The sequence below is a fragment of the Ipomoea nil genome, unplaced genomic scaffold, assembly GCF_001879475.1.
Source record: "Ipomoea nil cultivar Tokyo-kokei standard unplaced genomic scaffold, Asagao_1.1 scaffold2690, whole genome shotgun sequence".
NCBI classification, from domain to species: domain Eukaryota; kingdom Viridiplantae; phylum Streptophyta; class Magnoliopsida; order Solanales; family Convolvulaceae; genus Ipomoea; species Ipomoea nil.
The window spans coordinates 599,723-605,602 of NW_017619118.1; positions in this window are offsets into that span (position 1 = coordinate 599,723).

Below are 5,880 nucleotides of genomic sequence, written 5' to 3' on the forward strand. Positions count from 1 at the left end.
GGGCAGAAGTTGTTGCTTGTGCTGTCTATGTGTTGAATAGGTGTCCAACTAAAAGTGTCCGTGATAAGACGCCCGAAGAAGCTTGGAGTGGGAGAAAACCCTCTATCAAATATCTCAAGGTTTTTGGATGTTTGGCATATGCACATGTGCCAAATCCGTTGAGAAAGAAGTTGGATGATAAAGGTGAGAAGTGCATATTCATTGGTTATAGTGACGCTTCAAAGGCTTATAAACTCTACAATCCTGAAACTAAAAAGGTTGTTATAAGTCGTGATGTCACTTTTGATGAATATGGTGCCTGGGATTGGTTAGCTAAAGATGAAAGTTCAGTTGTTATTCCTGCTGTTGAAAATATTGTTGAAGAGCAACCGATTCTAGATAATGTCCAGTCTCCTTCACAGCCAGAGTCGTCAGTTCGACGATCTCAGCGCGAGCGCCACTTACCAGCTCGCTTGCAAGATTATGTTTTGGGTCATGATAATGACTTGTCGGATGAAGAGATTATTCAATTTGCTCTTTTTGCAGATTGTGACCCTTTATCCGTTGAGGAGACTGCTACAGAAATTCATTGGCTTAAGGCGATGGATGAGGAGATACGTGCCATTGAAAAGAATGGTACCTGGGAGTTAACAGATTTACCTCCTGGGAAGAAGCCAATTGGAGTAAAGTGGGTTTACAGAACGAAATACAAGTCAGTATATCCAACTTGAAGACGAAGACATTTCTTAAATTGAAGAAGGAAATTGGGATGACCAATATATCCAACTTGGTTTAAAGGAGGCAATGTTATAATAATATTATTATTATAATTGTTAAACCAAGAGTTAATTAGTTTGTTAATTAAATTAAGTAGTGGGTGGTGTGTATGCAGTATGTGGCTTAGTGTATGTGGAGTACATGGAGCATACATTCCTAATTTTTAGCTTTATTATTATTTCTCCTTTACTATAAAAAGGCTGTGTATCAATCTTTTTCAAATATCAATCAAGTGAATTCAATTCTCTCTCTCTCTCTCTTCTCAAATATATATTATAGATATATTATATTATATTTAATATATATTATATTAAATATATTATATTTAATATATCTAACAAAATATAACAAACTCAATCAACATACATGACTGCACTACTCGATATTATTATCACCCATCAGTAGCATTATTTGTATGTTAAAATTAAAAATATAATCGCATTTCTAATAACTCCACATTTAAAAATAAAAAATAAATATTGATAAACATATTTTCTGTTTTTCAATTATTTTCTTACGAGAAAAGTGAAAAATATACTAGGTCCTTAATTTTTCCTCTCGTACTTCTAAAAAATTTCTAGAATTCCCTTCCAACACTTCACCATAATTCAAAGTGTCCTACTGTATTAAGTTTGCTGAACAATGGATTTGGCTGCTCAAATACAATCCTTATGATTCATTGTATATTAAGAAACCTAACATTTTGCAGAGGGAATGAATTGATTCTAACAAGAGTTAATTCTATATTTGTTCTAGATTTTTAGGTGACAATTCATTTTTAGTTTTTTTTTTTTTTTTTTTTTTTTTTTTTTTTTTTTTTTAACGATCTCCATTTTATCTTAGTATTATTGTGACATGATCATTTTTTGTCATCTATCAACAAAACTGTTTAAATTTCTTAAAATACAAGGGCATTTAGGTCTTCAATTATGATTTTTTAAAAAATAAAAATAAAAATATAGCGGTTCAACTCACTTTGTACAGAAAAGATCGAAATGTCCTTGTATTTAATGACATTTCAACGATTTTGTTGACGGATGACAAAAATAGACAAATTTTACCGTGTGGGCCATGATACATGTAGCAGTGTGATCCATGAAGTAAGTATCATTTTAATTACACTTTAGTTTTATTTGACAATATTATTCTGTTTTTCAGTTTTCATTTTCCACGCACACTAGTTTCATTATAGCGATACCAAAGTATCATTTTAATTTAATTTTACTACTGTTTCATTTGACAATATATATTATTGCATGAGTTATATTTTGTAGTTTCATTTTCTACACACACTAGTTTAATTATAGTAATATTAAAATACTATTTTAATTACACTCTAGGCTCATTTGACAATATAGGCTATTGTATGACTATGAATTTTAATTAATTCGTTTCATTTTCCATACACACTAGTTTCATTATAACAACACTAAAATATCAATTTTTTTTTTGAAAACCAAATAACTTACATTCATTAAATCAAACGCTCAATACATAAAGGAATAGAATCAAGCCAAATTGTAAAATCAGAATTAGAATGAGATGCCCTTGCTAAAACATGAGCGGCCTTATTCACGGATCGTGAGATATAACTAATAGACACACTTTCATAATGTCGTTGGAGCCTCCCGACATTCGTTAATGACGCAACCTACATACGATAAATCCGGTAACGAACCCTTGATCAAATCACACACCTGCTGACAATCTGAGAACAACATGATCTTTAAATATCCACAATCCTTCACCCATGTTAGGGCTTCTTTAATAGCCATTGCTTCCGCCAAATGAGCATCATTCAAGCTTTTAAGAGGACCATTTTTGCGGCAAGAAAGACTCCATTGCAGTCTTGAACAACAATACTGAAAGAGGCTTGTTGAGAATCTGGGAAAACAACTGCATCTACGAAAATAAACACCATACCTTCTGGGACGTTAGTTTGATTATACTATAGTTTCATTTGACAATATACGTTGTTGAATGAACTTTGTATTTTAGTTTCATTTTCCACACACACTAGTTTCATTATAGCAACACTGGAGTATCATTTTAATTCTACTACATTTTCATTTGGTCCACCTAGCATTGTGACTACAAAAAAAATAATGGTCATGTCATAATAATAATATGACCAAATAAGAATGTTATGAAAAGAATGACTAAAAGTGGTCGGTCACCTATAAATCTAGAACAAAAAATGTAATTAACTCATTTTAAGAATATTGTGTATAACACAACCCTTATTATTTTCTCTAATGAAGAAATATTTTTAAACAAAATTTCTTATCTATTGAAACGGTTTATTAAATCTTTATTATTTTAATTAAAATTTCTTAAATGTTTTATTAAAAATATGAATTACTCTTGCAGTTACTTTAAAAACAGAAACAATAAAAAATATAATTAGAACATTGAATCACTCAAATCTCATACTCTCGTTATAGCATTGTCTCAAATGAGGCCATAATGGCGTATCCATTGTGCGATACTTTTGTTTGTTTTTCTTGTTTCTTTTGTGTTTGGTTTATTTCTATTAGTTCCATTTCCATACAATTGTTAGGTTAGTTGTTTACATAACTAATCTTAAGATATTATGCAATTGACAAGCTAAATAGTGGACAAGCTAAGAATATCATTCCTATTCCCTCCAAATTAATTTCGTGAACCAAACAGGCCATAATGGATTGACATAAGAGCAAAGAAAATGCACTCGGAGATTTAGAAATCATCGTGTAGTAACTCTCATAAAAGTGTTAATTTTTTTCCCATAAAAGTTGAATCCCCAACCCCAAAAGTCAAGTGTTAATCTTGACTAGATTAAACGATAGAGCATTTTAGAGTGTATAAATATATATAGGCCAATATTTGGCCACACAAAAATAATGAGTTAGTGTTTGGCAACAAATTATCATAGACCATAATTCATATTGTATCATGAGAGATAGGATTTTATATCCTTGAATACAAAGTTATTTTGTATCATATCCCAACCAACCACATTTAAAATTTTAGATATAAAAAAAAAAAATCATTACTCGGAATGAACATTAGTGGGGCGTTTGGTTGGAATGAAGGAATTAGGGGGGAAAGGAACTGTAATTCGGTGGGAAAAGAATAAGGTGTGAATAAAGTAGGAATTCAAATTACGTTGTTTGGTAGGGAGAAATATAATTATTGGAGTTGAGAAGGAAAGAAGTGGTATAAAGACTAAAATACCATTGTGTAATAATAATAGTAATAACAACTAAGGGTAGTAGTGTCATTTCATATGTTTTCCCCTTCTCAAATTCATTGAATTGCAATTCTGTGGAATTGCAATTCCTTCCAACCAAACAACGTAATTAAGGCATCCATTGAATTGTAATTCAACTACAACTAAATTACAGTGAACCAAACGCCCTGTAAGTGGGGAGAGAGAAAAGTAATTTAATATTCACTTAGGATCCATTTGGAAACCTAGAAAGTGTTTTCTGGAAAATGATTTTCAGAAAATAACTCATTTTTTAGAAAATATTTTAATTTTTTAGTGTTTAGCTGAATGTTAGAAAACTATCTTTTTCTATTTGGCTAAAAGTTAACAAATTGTCCTTTTGTGTTTGGTTCATTTTCCTGAAAATGAACATAATAATAATAATAATAATAATAATAATAATAATAATAATAATAATAATAATAATAATAATAATAATAATAATAATAATATGTGGTGGTGATGTGGTGTGGCGGTGATGGTGGTGTTGGTGTTGGTGGTGTTTGCAACACACCCTTTTTTCTTAACTTTAAAACTTAAATTTAACAATCTAACAAGGTGAAAACAGCGGAAAAGAAAGGACTAAAACAATAAATATAAATCCAAAATCAATGCTAAAAAAGAAGTGTCACCGCCACAGTTACCCACCCTCGAGTAACTGCACAGGCTAAAGAACTGCAAAACTAATCAGAGTCAAAAGCTCTAAACATCAACATAAGGGACATGCAATCCTAGGTGTCCAAACACCAACAAAACCAAAAAGTAGTCAAGCCACATAAAAAAGGGAGAGATAACTAGAGCTAACAACAATTAAGCCCTAGAGCTACACACTACAACTAACAAATGACCTCTCGCCATGCATCAAGACCACCTGAAAAGGGTTATAAATGTTGTTGAGCATGATTTGAGATTGTTGTATAAATGATTGCAAAATACTTGAGTTTAAGTGTGAATGTCAAATGTTTTCCAAAAGTATATCTATAGTACTTTACAGGGTTGAGTGACGTTATACTTAGCATTTGTGCTAACATGGTGTTTTCTATTTGTTTGTTTGTTAACCCTTTCAGGTGGGCCCAGTTCTTGAGCGCGATCGAGTTAGACTAGCGTTAGCTTAGAGAGCTAGTTGTATTCTAAACTCTTATCCAATTATGTTTGTTTAAACTTTGGAAGTTAGTTTTTGTTATATGTTTTTTATGGTGATGGACACCGGGGTGTTAGTCCCCAAGTTTGGATGTAGTTTGTTTAAACTTGACTTTACTACTTTAGTTAGAGTTTTGCTAGCCTGTGCAATTATCGTGTGTGGTGATTGTGACGGTGACACCCTTTGGTATGGTTTTAAGTTATTAGTCTTATTTTAATCTTGTTTAGTTCATCTTTTGGAATTAAGTATTCGTGATTTAGATTTAAGAAAAGTGGGGTGTTACAAAAAGCCTAAATTACTATAAGTAAGGTTGAAAGTACAAAGATTGGAACCACTTTTATACAATAGGCTCGATCTTTCTGTCTCTCTATTGTAACCTACCTCTCATACTACTCTTAAGTGAATTTAGAACGATATAAGAAATAATTATACTTTTCTCTCAATACCTTGAACTCTCAAGACAGTATATGAAATTTTTTGTGCATGCCTCCTCTCTTAGGGGGGTGTATTCAATCATGACTTTCATAGAATTTTAAAGACTTTTATGAACTTTAAAAGTTTGGGGGTATTCAATTCAAACTTTTAGAGAGTCTTTAAAAGTCATGCGGTATTCAATCAAGATTTTTAAAGAGTCTTTAAAAGTCGTGTGATATTCGATTAAGACTTTTAGAGAGTCTTTAAAATTTACGTGGTATTCAAAAAGTTATGAACTTTTGTAGACTTTTTAATTTTA